Source organism: Mercenaria mercenaria, chromosome 4 (assembly GCF_021730395.1).
Source record: "Mercenaria mercenaria strain notata chromosome 4, MADL_Memer_1, whole genome shotgun sequence".
Classification (NCBI taxonomy): Eukaryota; Metazoa; Mollusca; class Bivalvia; order Venerida; family Veneridae; genus Mercenaria; species Mercenaria mercenaria.
In genome coordinates this window covers 17,219,275-17,235,968 of record NC_069364.1, presented here as the reverse complement: position 1 = coordinate 17,235,968, position 16,694 = coordinate 17,219,275, and positions in this window count along the sequence as shown.

The window sequence follows — 16,694 nt, the reverse complement described above, 5'->3', positions numbered from 1 at the left end:
AGTGTCCCAAGTGTCCCGAGGAACACGTCTCTAGTTGCTAAGATCTATGGTGTTCAGGTATATAGATAAGTGGCAGACAAGTGGGTCTTTAACCACAAAGTTGCCACATGAGAATGGTGGTAACGCGACAGTACGATGATGATAACGCGACAGAACGATGGTGATAACGCGACAGTACGATGGTGATAACGCGACAGTACGATAATTATAACGCAATAGTACGATAATGAAATTGCAAAATCACGATACTACGATGACGAAAATCCGATATCATGATATTACGATGGTGATAACAGGATGATATATCGCATTATCATCATCGTATCTTATCCTATTATTGCATTTTCGTTATCGTTGTATCGCGCTATCACCATCGTAGTATTGCGTTTTCGTTATCGTAGTTTCGATGTTTCGCTTTACATCATCGTACTATCGAGTATCGCGGTTTCAACACATTCAGAGACGATGACCCTGACGGAATTCCGTGGAAAGGAGGTCAAGCTCCCCTATACCATGTAAGGGTTATCAGATATAAGTGACAACTAAAGGCCAACCGACAGTTAATGGTTTTCCCCAATTGAACAATGTAGGAATTAAACTACATTGTGCACTGTTAAATACCCAAGGCCTTAAAACGAGACGAACTGATAAATATATTTTCTAAAGAAGTGAAAGAAATATTTGAAATTATGACATTTTATTATCTATGGAAATTTGACGACTGAAGTATCGGATCTTTACGTGTAAACCTTTGAATATATTGTACCAAATAGGGCTTCGTTTAGCGTGATGTTATTGTGTATTTTACATGTACATACTTTAAATGTTTTTATTTCTACAAACAGCATTCGTGAATTACAGGATAGTTCAAATGCATTGTATGATTATTATAATATGTTAAAACTAGTTGTAAATATAAAAAAAAATAATTTGACTCATCGATTTTCGGGTTTCCGTTTGTTTTTCAATTTTATGTAAAGGAAAAGAAAATTGAAAGGAATCGATATAAACACGAGGGCCATGATGGTCCTATACCGCTCACCAGAGTTGATCTAGCCTACTGACCTAGTTTTTTTACCCCACATGACGCAGTTTCACACTTGACCTAGAGTTCATCAAGGCAAACATTCTGACAAAGTTTCATAAATATTGGATCACAACTGTGACCTATAGGGTGTTTAAAATTTTCTCATTTGATCTGGCATACTGACCTAGTTTTTGACCCCACATGACCCAGATTCCAATTTGCCTAGAGATCATCAAAAGAAACATTTTGATTATATTTCATAAAGATTGGGTCACAACTGTGGCCTGTAGAGTGTTTACAAGCTTTTCCTTTGATCTGACCTACTGACCTAGATTTCTAGATTTTGACCCCGTATAACCCAGATTCAAACTTGACCTAGAGATCATCAAGACAAACATTCTGAGAAAATTTTATAAAGACTGAGTCACAAGTGTGGCCTCTTTAGTGTTCACCAGCTTTTCCTTAGACCTAGTGTTTGACCCCACATTATCTAGTTTCAAAATTTACCTAGAATTCATCAAGATAAACATTCTGGCTAAGTTTCATAAAGACTGAGTCACAACTGTGGCCTCTAGAGTGTTCACAAGTTTTTCTTTTGCTTCGACCGGATGACCTAGTTTTTAACCCAACATAACCCAGATTCAAACATAAACTAGAGATCATCAAGACAAACATTCTGAATAATTCTCATGAGTATCTAACTTAAATTGCGGTCTCTAGAGTGTTGACAATGTTTTCCAATGATCTGGTCTACTGTCCCATTTTTGACCCCATATAACCCAGTTTCGAACGTAACCTAAACATTATCAAGACAGACATTTTGACCAAATTTCATAAAGATTGAGTCAAAATTGTGGCCTCTAAAGTGTTCACAAGTTTTTCTTTTGATTTGATCGGATGATCTAGTTTTTGATCTCACATAACCCAGATTCAAACTTGACCTAGAAATCACTAAGACAAACATTCTGATTAAGTTTCATATAAATTAGGTCACAACTGTAGCCTCTAGAGTCCTCTGATCTGGTCTACAGACCTAGTTTTTGACCCCACACAACCCTATTTCAAAATGGACCTAAAGATCATAAAGACTAACATTTTGACCAAGTTTCATAAAGATTGGATTACAAATGTGGCCTGTAGAGTGTTCACAAGGCAAATGTTGACGAGCGACGGACGATGGACGCCGACGGACGCCGGACAATGACCGGCCACAAAAGCTCACCTTGTGCACTTTGTGCTCTGGTGAGCTAGAGACGTAAAAGTTTGCAAAATCAGTCATTCCACGGAATATTGAGATAGCCGTATCATGTCATACCGTCTTGATTATACAAGAATGTATTAAAATATGTACGGGTAGCTTAAACACTGTGATTTATATTGTACAGGATAGACTGGGTTTATTTGATTGTATCTCCGATTTGAAGTCTTCCTTTATTCAAGCTAACGCTATTGAAAAGAGTAAATATGTGGTTTTGTGAAAAATGTATTAGATGTAAAGAAAAATATCTATGGTGAGCTGGACCGGAAATCTTATCAACCTGTAACATTTTCAATATTATAAATTCAACAAATAATAAGTATAATTGGAAAATGTACCTTTGAAACATACAGAAGTAACCCTAATCGTAAAACAATGGTGGTCATTCGTGAAATATTTGCTTCGTACCCTAAATCGTAGAAAATACAATGATAAAATCTATCTGAAGATCATCTGGAAGCATAGAATGCAACCAAGCCAAATGATATCAGTCTCGGTTTGATTCTGCTCATGAGAGGTAATAGAAAGTGCATCACCCTTCATGACTCCTAGCACCGGCTTAAGCAGAATTCTATTAACCAGATATTGCATAGACTCTAGGATCACTGAATCAGAGTACGTGGATACCTTTTACGACCGCCACACTGCAGTTAAAGATTGATGTTCTGATAGTTAATAAAATTCATATGAAGATCCTTTGGAAGCATAGTATGCAATCAAGCAAAATAATAGAAATATGGAATTTGCAAACACATTCCATGTACCATAGCACCGGCTTAAGCGGAACTCTATAACATAGATATTGTGTGGACTTCAGTATATTCTTAGGAATAATAAAACGAAGAACTAAAAGTGTCTTCGTGGTTGGGTGGTTAAGGTCGAGGACTTCAAATTACTAGACCCTCGGCAATGTTTGCGCAAGCCTCAATAGGGGCATTGAATTCTTCATGTGAGGAAGCCAACCAACTGTCTAATGGAATGTCGGTAGTTCTACCCAGGTGCCCGCCCATATTGAAATAATGCAAAGAAGGGCACCTGGGGGTTTTCTCCACCATCAAAGCTGGATTGTCGCTATATGACCTATAATTGTGTTGGTGCGACGTTAAACCTAACAAAACCAATAAACAATCGAAGAATTAAACATCAGTTGGTCTAGAAGGCTTTATGAATCTTGTAAAGTCTCTTTTTATTAAAGCATTTCAAATTTTGATTAGAAAACTTCGCATATGTGTGTATCTTCCCATAGATTAAATGTTGAAACAGTGAAACAGGAGAATGGCCGAAACCTGAAATAATTCCATTAAATGAAAGAATATGTAACTATTGTAGTGTTTTAGAAATTAAAATTATCTTGTGTTGGAATGGAATATGTGTAAATACCATATCGTGTTACTATTGGAGATGCCCAAATAAGTGGAAGCTTATAGAACTATTTAATACAGATAATGTTATATTAGTTAGGAACTTTGGTAAACTTGTAAATAAGCTTTTGAAGCTAGATCCGAAAGATAGACTTTATAGCAATTCTGACATATAATAATGTTAGCATTTATCTATAATAACTGTAAGTGTTTGTTAAGTACTATAATATTGATCTTTATGAGTGTACAGCATTTCATATCCACAAGTTTCGAATTCGGTAAGGCCAAAACATATAGATACTATAAATTATCTTAATATTATTCACAAACATAAAACTGTAGTTACTGCATTATGTAGCTGTTTATCCATACGTATTTTTTTCTGAGTCTTATCTTGCTACTTTCGACTCAATACAAGATAAGCCGAAGCTGGTGAGTGGTGGCCCATGTATGTAACATTTATTACTGAGACTTGTGTAGAATTGATATAATGAAAAGTAATAAACAAATATCATTGTCAGCAGCCATTGTTAGCCATTGTCACTGTCAAAGTTCTGTATATATATAATTACATATGACTATATATTTCGCTATACTTTGTATCATAATGACCGTCCTCTTGGATTAGAATCCTTCTGGAACTTTTATGAATAAACTTATCAAAGCTGTATGACTACTTGGAGTATGTTTTAGCTTTTCGTTCCTAATATTTCAATAAAAGTATCAGTTTGGATACTACAACTATATCCGCCTTTTGAATGTCAGTGTACCAAAGGCAACATCTTATGAGATATACATTTCTCAACTAATTTAGTTCGTCAGAACGTGTAGTCACGTTGAGGATTTCAATGAACGTAATCAATATATTTCAAATATACTTCTTCAGCATGGCTATAAATTTCGCAAAGAGAGTAATTTAAGAGCACTTCTGTGATAATGTACATGTATATCAAAAATTGATTTTGATCGTAATATCTTTTTAACATTCCAATTTAAGAACTGTATTTGGTAAAGTTATAAACCTTTTTCTTAGAAGTGGTTATGGTCCAACTGTTTTGAGATACACTGCATGTTTAGTGTTTAATCTTGTATCGTCCAGCCCATAAGGTGTTTTTATCCTCCGTCTTCTGCAAAAGCATCGTGCATGGGCGTTTTGGATACTAAAGTGTGGCTTTTTATATAAACTTAAAAGAGCATATCTGTATTTTACATGTCCTTATGCCTCTTGTTGCCATTGAGAGTGTTATGCACTCACCGAGTTGGAATATTTGTTTACACTGTCCTTTAACTTTGAAACATGGCGGAGGTTAAGAGTGGTTTAAGCTCCCTAGCGGTGTTTTTACCATTAATCGTTTTAGGACTGTTCACATGTGTTCGGCTTAATTAGTTAATTTTGTTCTGAAAGTGCGTTTGCTTTGCTTGTATACCTTTGCGTTCGGATGTGCGTATACGTGTTTGTGATGTTAGGTGTTTGTGCCGTTCGGTGTTCGTCCACGTGTTATTGCGTTAGTTCCGGTTTAAAGTGGTTGCATTTTTGGAATGTGGCTATTCATCGGTGAGAAAATCGCAAAGAAAATCGTTAAACCAAGGAACAGTACTGAACACAGTATAATGTTATACAGCCATACACTATAAACACGGAGGAAGTCTTATCCTGTTGACCTTTTCATTTATATATTTTTACCGAAGGGAAAATTACAGTTTTGTCATGATATTCTTTGTTTTCTATGAGAGCTTTAGCTTGATTGAAAACTTCGGTTTTTGGCTCTGCTAAACGAATCAGCTTTTTCGCGTTTCTCAGTAAAGAAATCCATGAATTCTTTCGCTTATGCATTTTCATATACTGTTTTAACAGGTAAAAGTGAGCGCTCAATGCCGAAGAACATCTATTGCAACCGATAGCAATTGAGCTTAATTCGTTTATTGTGAAGGCCATGTAATGCGAAATATCTGAATTGGATAGACATTCTTTGTTTTGTGGCTCAGTTCTTCTGGCCCAAAGAAATACTTTACATGCTTCCACAACTTCTTGCTTCAATATTGACCTTAGTTTCCATGTAAGTAGTCTCCTTGTTTCACCATCCATGTCGACCAGGAGGTTTCTTTCAGGAAGCATATAGCAAGGCATATGACCCTCTTTTACACATGAAAGCAGCCAAGTAAGCGACGTTTCTAGATTATCAAGGAGGTTCCTATTTTCGATGTCTACATTTTCAGACAACCAAAATGTGAGATTTTTCATAACATAAGACGTCATCTCTTGATAAATAGGTTTCAAGCAGTTTTTCGCCATCCACTTCAACATAACCAAAATTTTGATCTGCATATCAGAAAACTGCTGCACTAAATAAATCTCGGTCAGAATATAGCTAATTCGCCACTGCATATCTGCATCTTTCGTTCCTTTTTCGCCCACTGGAACAAGGAATACTGGTAGGGATGCTGCATGATCAACCATTGATTTTGTAGGCCAATTGAAAAGTCTCTCCCTGCTAGTCCATTCAGGGAGACAGGTATTAGGTTCATACGTTAATGCTGGAGTACAATCTTTTGCACAACTAAACGTTTGCCCACCAAACAGCCATTCCAAAAATGTGTCGTACCGGTCAGCTGTTCTTAGAGTCTCTGGTAACGATGGTCCGCTCCTTTGTAAATATACAGCTGCATTTCTAACCCAACCGGTTTTTATTTGCATGCATTTTCCATTTTGTGCAAGAAACTTGGTGCTAGATAGAAATGTTTTGTCTCCTCTTGTAACATAGGAATCTTCTATGAAATTCTTCTGAGTTTGATGGCTTCCGAGCCGTAGGTAGGTATAACCAGGTGGGCAATCGTGTGTATCGAGGTAAAGTACCAACTTGTCTGAACACGCTCCCAACACCACCTCATTATCTACACACAAGATGTTTTCAAATATAAACATTAAATCTGTATCGCTTTCTCTCAGAAGAGAAATACCTTCTCGTTTGCTGCCGACTAAAATTTTCCTTATAAACGTGTACTGAGACAGAGCACGAAAGGTCTTTGTCATAGACTCTGATATATTGTTAAAAACTTTAATCCGTTCTGCTGAAAATTCCTTCGAATATCCCAGTACATTCAGAAGATCGACGCATTTTTCGGAAACACCAGGCTTGGAGCTACGATTACCCAAGTAGTACTCAAATTCATGCATCTCATATTGAAACCGATCATGTTCTTTTATTTCCTCATATGTCACATATTTATTATGATCAAAGTATCTTTCACGGATATCAGCAATATATCTGCGTCTCTCATACAAGGTGATTTCCATTATATAATCACGAAATATGCATAAATATGTCCACACAAAGCAAATCTGTGAATAAAGAATTTCACATCAATTTTTATCAGTTGTTGAATGTGTAAACTTCCCTGTTATCTAAGTTGATTAAACGTGTAACTTTACAGCACGATATCCTGTCGTAAATTTCTGTTATAGATAAATGAAATTGCTTATCATTAAACGTACTGTAAATTTAAGAGGAGCGGTAAAACAAAACTGGAAAAAAATCTCTGTATGTTTTGTATCTTATTTAAGAGTTAACTGTAAATAAATTGTATACAAAAAAGTCTACTGCTTGAGAAATAAACTGGCTTAAATATTAATGAACTTAAGCATGTCCAGTAATAGTGAGGCTATTTGATGCCCGTACCTTTATAAAACACATCGTGATCACTCATCGTCCATCGTGCACACCTTTCTTAAATATTGCTCGGCTTATAAATGTAAACAAAACTTATTCTTTAAGTCCTTATACAGTATTCCATTTTTTAGGTTTTGAATCATTCTGGGATCTGAAGCAGTCCCCTCATGTTATGCACCAAGAAGTATAAATAAACAAATAAATTAATAAATCAGATGATTTCAAAACATTTCTATTTCGACACGAGTTTACAAATACTGGTGAAGAGAAATACAAGGGAATGACAAAACTCAATGTTTTTTAGGCTAGATGACAAAATCAATCCTGCTGAATAATCAGTCAATCATTCACCGCGTTGTTCTGGAATAAAAAAAAACCGGGAGTAATATAGTGGGTAGCGGGGTCAGTTACTGGAGTATAAATACTCTTATGGATGTTAAATCTCATAGTATGATTTCCTGTGACAAAATGTGACTGCTATTGATTTTGTCGATTAAGTGGTGGTTTTTAATCTCTTTGGGGTGGGGGTGGGGGTGGGGGTACTGCGGTATTCCAAGTACGGAAACTATATGGAAAGCGTGTGAAATGTCAATGCTCTTCCCAGGTCGGACACCTTTCCTATGGGGGATAGAAAATGCTAGCTGTATCTCCATGCTGAGGTGTACAACTCCCTTGAAAACGGAGTCAATTGTTTGCTGTTAGTGGCATCCATTGAGCCGTAGAGGTATGTCCTGGCTGTTGAGGTGCCTAGAAAGCACCTTAGGAGGAGGTGATTCAGATTTGTATTCGGGGTATTAGTGCCAATACAATCGTAAAAAATACTACATACAATTGTTTGAAGTTTGGGCGCAACGAGAATTGGACATTAGTACATTTGCTCAAAGTGCGGCGTAAATGGCCATTCTCACGATGCGACACCTGTAGTCGTCCATTGCGTTGTGCAGATTGCAGCGAGCCACAATTAGCCCAAACTGATTAAAGTCATCTCCAATTAACGCTACGCACTGGATCTGAATACAAACTATTGAGACTCATGTTAACCAATCAGATCCTTGCTTTCAAGTTTAAAAAAGCTATATTCAACCTGGGATTCCAGTTTTCGATATATGTAATAATCACGTACGTTTTATAAAATCTAATGAGGAAGCTTATAGAAACACATGAAAATTAGTTGTTTTTGTGGTGTATTGTTGAATATTTTAAATTCACTTTTCAAAGATAGTTTAGAAACAAAATCTCATGTTCTTAAGTTCATGATATAATGAAACTTTTATTCTAAAGAAAAATTATTTTAGTCAAAATACGAGTCCAGTCCTTTTCAGCCTTATTGAAACGTGTCGTCTGATTGGTTGAAAAAAAAAAGATTGGTGGGAATAAAAATTTAATAGCAATATTGAAAATCCGATTATAGAGAAGATGAATTTTAAGTGGGCTTTCATCACATTTACCTTTTAGGAAAATTTAGTCAGATTGCATTTAGTCAAGCCTCGTGGCAAATATAGAAAAGCAGGTTCTTCACGTCAGATTCACACAGGAGCACCGCAAATTACCAATGCCAAATTTGCACCTCCAGCTCTCACACAAACTTATTCATCAGTAACCTAATCTGCCCCAAGTAAAACAATACACTGTAGTAACTCTAACAGATTCAGTGCCTGTTCCAAACGTTTCTACTCCAACTATGGTACATGTAACCAGTAAATAATCAACAAATAAAATCTTCCAGCCAATGCACCATCTGTCATATATAACATACCTAATTACAAACCACAAATTTCAACTCAACAAGCAATTCATGTAACAATTCAGCAAGCAACTCATCAGCGACAAAGTGAATGAAAAAAACTGAACCGAATTCCTTTGGTGAAGAGAAAGGATCTAGTGATCAAATTAATCACTAGAACCGGTTTGTGCATCTACCAATTGAAGTACATATGGGAGTGGAGGAGGATTGGACTTTGTCAAAGATGAAAAGGTAAGGGTAGATCTCCCGGAAGCACAGAACACCCCAAACACAGCCACATAGCCATGCATCGCAAAGTAGGGCAACAAAGAAAAGAAGCTGTAACGGAAACATATAGTAGAAGGGTTGCTAAAAAAATCCAACAAAAAGTACATTATAAATATATGCAAAATACGGAAAACATGGGGCTGGGTGGAAAAGGGTAGATAAAAGTGTCGGATGATTGAGGAAGGTGGAGCAAGGGTGAATATTCAACAGGGACAGCTACAACGTCACAGACACGCATGCACGTACAACAGACAAACACATACATATCTCACCAGCACGGAAGCACGCCTACACTCATGCCTACACACACACACACGCACACACACTCGCAGGCACGCATGCACACACACCTACATACAAGTAATCAAAAACACAGACACATGAACAGGAAAGAATAACAGTCGGGCACCGACTAAGGACGGCCGGTGGACAAAATTGTAGTTGGCATGATTACTTACTCATGGTAAAAAGAGAGAGGCAGCATAAATGAAGGGAAAGGGATGGGGTGGGGCGATGGGGATAATAGGGGTAGTGAGGAAAACAGGAAAGAAACGCTAACAACAAATAACAGACAGAAAAAAAGTTGAAAATAGGGGCATCGTATTGCAACCACCGAGGCAAATTGTGGAACATCAAGTTCAATAGATAATGCATATCCACATACAGAAATGGTTTTGGATACTACTATTCAGTCAGTTGAATTAGATGTTATATGTGCTATGCATCAACCTATCAAATTCTGTTAAATAAATATACCTTCTAAAGTTCACATTATCTAGAAGACTTTGACCATCGTAGCATAAAACGTCAAAAAATGATAAGAAATAGATATGTTTGCAGGGAGGAAGTAGTTCTTTCTCGTTGTCGAATAAGTATTACACGTTTTATTCATTCTATCTTCTGAACAAGGGAGATCAACCTGAATGTGTACCATGTCAAGTACCGCGCGCTTTCTTTTAAACATGTCATCTCAACAAAATTTAATTACATTATGTGTGGTGGGAAAACATGCGTAAAACGCATTATGCTACCACTATGCGGTGTTGGATATTGGACAAAGTGCTCAAAATAATGTATTGTGGTAGCACTGTGTCTGTCATCCGTCACTGTTAACGCTCTAGAGATTTCGATTTTAGGCTTAATGTAATAAAACTTAGTCAGAACGTTTGGTTAGTGACATTTTGGCAGATTTCGAGCCCTGGTTATCTTGGCTTATACACGAACTATATTTCAATTATTTACTGTGTTGTAAGACAGTCTAGAGAAAGAAGCATCATTGCAACATTCACTATATAAAAATGTCTATTATTATTTCGATCGTAGAATTAAATATCGTCATATCTCTCCCAGAATTGCTTTTCAATAGGTTAGCCGTAAAGACATAGAAAAGATTATAGCTTATGAAATAGATAAGAATTAAATGTTAGGTGCAGCTGCATGCAGTTTGAAGGCTGGAAAGATAACATAACAATATCAGACCACTGTTTCTTAAGTACCTATATAACATATATGCAGCATACTGTAATCTTTGCATACATTTGTTATTGAGGACGCATGTACCGATGTTGCCAATAAATGTTAATGACGAGAAGGAAATACAGTGATCCTTGAGATGTACATCACTAGTTGAAAGTCCCCTTGCTTACTTAAAATGTACCTATCCACCTTGTTTAAGATAACGATTCTTTGAAAGCAGGACATTTGTACTTTGTTTCCGCAATAGTTTTCGCCAACGTTCAAGTAGAAATGTTTAAATTACAAATAATGGTATTAATTCGACCATACTAAAATGTATCTTTTTGATATATTTCTAACGTCTCTTGATGTTCCAATGAAAACTAGAAAATCCACATTATTCTCATAAATTTCGCGGAAAAAAATAAATATTCAAGGTTCTTTTTTGGATGACAGTCGTTCCAATCCATGTTGTTTCAGTTATGTTATTGTTTCAAATAGTTAAATATGTTCGAGCTAACATGTTAAATATTATCAGTACTATTATTAAGCTTAATAATACTACTTCGCATAGGCAGGTTCGACGGGAGCGGGGCGAGTTGCTACCAGTTAAAACATACCACGAGAGTGTACTCAAGAAAAGAAACATTTGACGAATATATCAGTCATTTTGGAAGATTTATTTTTATCTTAGCCTTTATGCCACCTTTACGTAAACAAATAGTGTTCGACTGGTAGCAGCAATTTGTTACTTTAACATTGTTTTGCATCATTGAAATATTCACATATCGGCGTTACCTTTACCTCAGATATCGGTCAAACAAAATGTGTCTATAGAAATTCTCAGTCAACACGATCCTATTCATTCCATGTCACGTTGTATGACTTCGGCTTTTATTGCTACTTTAATAAACAGAACGCAAACAGTAATGTAAATTAAGAACGATGAATAGTTAGCAATTGTTGAGTACTATTATGAATCAGGATGATTAAGCCTAGTTTGAAATCTTTCATAATTATCTTAGTTCTTTAAATGTTTCAAACATTATGGAGGGATGTTAAAATCGGCATTAAATGTATCAACCCTCGAATGTTAAATAATTTTTACGTCAACCAGAAGCCGCATTTTCCTTTTCATTTGCCTTGCAACCTTTCTTCATTAATATGACCACTGTGCAATACTTTTACTTTAAAAACAACTTTGTTTTTAAAGAAAAGGTGTTCTAGTGTTAATCAAATGAGAAAGTTTAACATGTGTTACTTTACAGTAGAACTTGTAACATGCACTGATAAACACTTATTCCCAAACAACTTGGTCGTCACGCATGTACAATAATTCATATCAAAATAGTATAACAGTTCATTCAAATAACAATATCTTGCCCTCTTAATTAATAATGGCAAAAGTTACATGTTTAATTAATAAAGACTATAATAAAGACTATGAATATTACTTACTTATAAAATTCCGCAACTACAATATAATTATTTCACATCGTTATGTGGTTCATGGGAATAATCATTTATTATGTCCATTTCTGAACATGTTGATAGTCTATTTTGGGCATTTAATCTGTCTACAGATCTAATGTCATACGAAAGTACATACCAATGAGCGAACAGAAATCAGACGTACTTCATTGAATATAATGAACAATCTAAAGCTATTTTGTTACGCCTTTAAGGAGTGATTTGTGTTATTACGTATAAAAAGCAATCTTCAGCAGGAACAAAGAGGGAAATAATTAAAGAAAATAAATATTAGTTTTCTTTGTATAGAAGATCAAAGTCCTTTTGTCTGCAGAACGATTGATTCTGTTAGCATTTGAACGACGGAAAAATCAACACAACACACGAATATCTATACGTTTAGTTCTAGGAAATATTATAGTATTTCATAGAGTATTCGTAGGATATCTTAAATCAAACATTCTGAAACAATGTTTTAAGTGACCTATGAACATGAATTGCCTGCTATAGTTTAAACAAATTAACGCAACTAATAAATCATAAATAAAAGAAAAAAAAATACAATTCCAAGAATCAGATTTAATAACAATACTTCAAAGAATAGTCCAATACGTTTTTATAATGTTTTTTTTTTGTTTCAAGGTTTTAGAAACAGCTACATGACGCCTTTTATCTGCACAGAATCTCCTATGAAGGTTTCTGCTTCTAACGTGTCTATTTATCAGCCTTACTTTGTCTTAAGGCTTAATAAAAGAAATTCATTAAACGCGCGCATTCCGAAAGACTTTTCCGCGTCGCATGATTTTGTTTTTGAAGATTGTAATAGAAATATAAAGCCCTTTTTATAGTATTGTTTGATAATCATATGTCCAGCAGCCATATAATTATTGAGAAAACCGCGTTTCAATGACACTCTGAATGATATTATTAACATCTCAATTCTACTTGGTACAAAAATGTCACAAGGAAGCGTATTTCAGAGTATCTATTGAAACAGTTAAATGGTACGGTACTGGCTTTTATAAATGAACACTCGTTTAAACTGGTTTATCTCCTGGCGAAAAATAGCGTTATACCAACAGCAAATACGGTTTCCTCTGAACAAAAGACAAATGTAGTCGTAGACAAAATATGTAAATTATTGTTTTGATTATAATAAAACACAGGTTTTAGTTTGCAGTCGTGAATTAACAGTAACATTGGCAAGAAATCGCAAACAAATCTTGTCAATAAATAAACCGCTAATATGTCTGATATGACCTACAAATAGATCCTTTGGATGCAGATTATTTAACTAAGCAAAGGACCAGAAAATACAGCAAACATTAAGTCCAAGTACGGGAAGACTTTGTAAAGTTATACCTCGTACATACGGTGACTTTAGTGTAGACCGGCTCCCGTCCCTATGTTTGTTCTTCTTTATACATATATAAGTTTATTCATTAAGAGGGAAGTAACTCCAGCAGGTTGTTTCTACATTTTTTTATTGCCCCTGTCTCCGAACATATGTATGGTTCAGCCATCAGATAAAATGTGCTATTTTAGAGGCTTAAGATTTTCTTATTTTGCTTGCAGTGTTTATAATAAAAAAAATAATCATCCAGCCTGGGAGCCAGGCTAGCTTTAGTGTTTTTGAAGTTATGAACAGAGTTAATACGTACATGTGGTCATATCTGTAATTAGAAGGTCTCAGATCTGCTACATTTTCATCATTATTAAAAGGTTCAAATATATAAAACACTTCTCTTGTGTTTTTTTTTTTGAGTTTCAGATTTCGTCATTTCTGTCATTGTAATACTTTCAGTTAGCCGTATGTACAATGAAAAGTAAATACAGGAAGAAGGGATTTTAGATGAAGATACCGGACAAGATAACAGAATAGTACCAGATAACGTACATGACAACAAAATTCTTAATTTGCTTACAAATGTTGTTGATATTCAGAGATTAAGCTCGCAAGTGCCAGTATTGAATCTAAATGTCAATACCTAATGAAAATACCATGATCTTCGAGCATTTGGAGAAGCGTTATTATAATAAGAAGAACAAATTAGCTTGACAAAAGATAGATTTATTTACTTATTCCAAAGCCAATTATTATCTATCGTTCATATTTTCAAGTTGAGCGAGTTTGGTAACAGCTAAGGTTTATCACGCCAAAGAAATGACATTATTGTCTCCGAGAAAAGAAAAAGAAATATAATTCTGATCAAATTAAAGTGTTATGAGTCATGGAGAAAAAGTGGGTTGTTCGGTTACACTGTATAGTTTTAGCGGTTTAATATGCAAGAATTTAACTTCATATTACATGCCAGGAATTTTATGAATAGGGCATAGTTCTTCTAAAATGTACATAATTTTGAGTTTTGCAAGTACCACTTGTAAATAATAAATACTCTGTGTATAGATGTACTGGTATTGACTCCTATTATTACCATTATACGAGCTTGCCTCAGCGAGACAGTATTACGATGGGACATTGCTATGACAATTAGCTAAAACTCCGAACATTTCCAAAAGCAGGAAGTATATGGCTTCCATTTTTATTTTTTTTTTCTTTACAAGTATGAAATCGGGGAGGAAATAAAACGAAAAACAGAAGGCGATCGGTTTATGAAAATTGACCATTAGAAATGGGTCTTTCAAAGCAAATATTTTTCTCTATAATCCACGAAAACATTAATGAACACAAATTTTGAAATGACACAGAAAGGAACAGATGAAGAAAAGGTGTTCAATGATGTTGAATGGAACAATGGTTCTTCAATTTTTGTCTTTTATCTTACACAAAAACCATGCAAGTGACATTCCAGCCTTTTAAAAAAGAAAACCTGTACGATGTACTGGTAACTGGTTGCAAGACGTACACACGATACACAACTGAAACCTTCAAGGAAAATGCCGACTATTCTCTGTCTTGATTATCGATTCTGATTGGATTGTCTCCCTAACATTAAGTAAGGTCGTTCCATTTACAGCTAAATCCATAGATTGATCAATGCAGTGAAATAATGGTCGCAAATATTTCTGAAAAAAAAAGGAACATAACCTTCTGCATACGAGTTATTTGAAAATATTGTCTACTTGACGTTTTCGCGTTAAATCATTTTGTTTTGTAAATTCATGTAGAAATATTATCTTTATTTATAGAAAATAATGTTAGTTAATGATTTTCATCAAATAAAAAATCTCAACATTTAGATAAATATATTTTTTTTTGTTCCAACACAACCCTCAATAAAACGACGCCTAATTATTGAGAGCATTTAAAAGACCTTTTTCGAAAAATTGTAAGGTAATTTTCCTTGAGAAAAACAAAACTAATATGAAGATATTCCTATGTTGCTTAATTTTTTTTGTCCATATTAACAGTACGTTTGGGTCATTTTACATGTCAAAGCTCAGATGTATAGATGGTTTTGCTCTTTAAAAAGTAATAAGTAAGCAATACAATCTTTGGCGCAAGGGCTTGTACCAACTTAATAAAAAGAGCCAAGCACGCATAAAAATTTGTCTGATTACAAAATTGTATCTGACCATCTTTATTATTATCAGATAACTGAAGACGGCAAGGTTCTTCCGTAAGAAAGTTTTGTTTTAGTTTTCGTTGGGATTAACGTCGCACCGACACAATTATAGGTCATATGGCGACTTTCCAGCTTTGATGATGGAAGAAGAGCCCAGATTCCCCTCCGTGCGTTATTAAAACCATCGACCTTCCGTAAGCCAGCTGGATGGCTTCCTCACATGAGGAATTCAACGCACCGAGTGAGGCTCGAACCCACATCGATGAGGAGCAAGTGATTTGAAGTAAGCGACCTTAACCACTCGGCCACGGAGGCCCCCATAAGAAAATCAATAAATATTTAGAGGGGTTAGTGTCATAGCATAGTAAGTGCCTTCTTAATAAGTAATTATGACCTTCTGGCTCTAGTCCCAGAATCTATTGAAATATCTGAAATTATTAAATCAAGCTTCTGATATGTGTATCATAAACGTGCAGAAAATTTCATCCAAACATTTGTGTTTAAAATTGTTGTGATTAATTAAGGTTTTGAAGCCCAAAACACCACTAATTATTTTATAAATGAATTAATGAATTGAGAGTGTAAAAGTTTGAAAAAAAAAACAAACAATCATTTCAGTCCCAAGAAATCGTACTGTACCCACAACGATATACATTACGTCTAAAAAGTCATTAATATATTATATAGTACAATACTGGAATAAGATATCTACCTGTGAAATGTCACCAAACCTAATTACGTAAGCATTTTGCATGCTTTCCTCAAACAAAACTGTTAGAAAGTAATAGTTCGCACCAAGGTGCAGATAATCCTACTGTACGAACGCACAAAAGTAATGATAATTAAACGTGTTTTGTTTGTAAAATGAAGCTTAGTATTTCTTGCTTAAATAGACATTATAAGCATCACTATTTTAT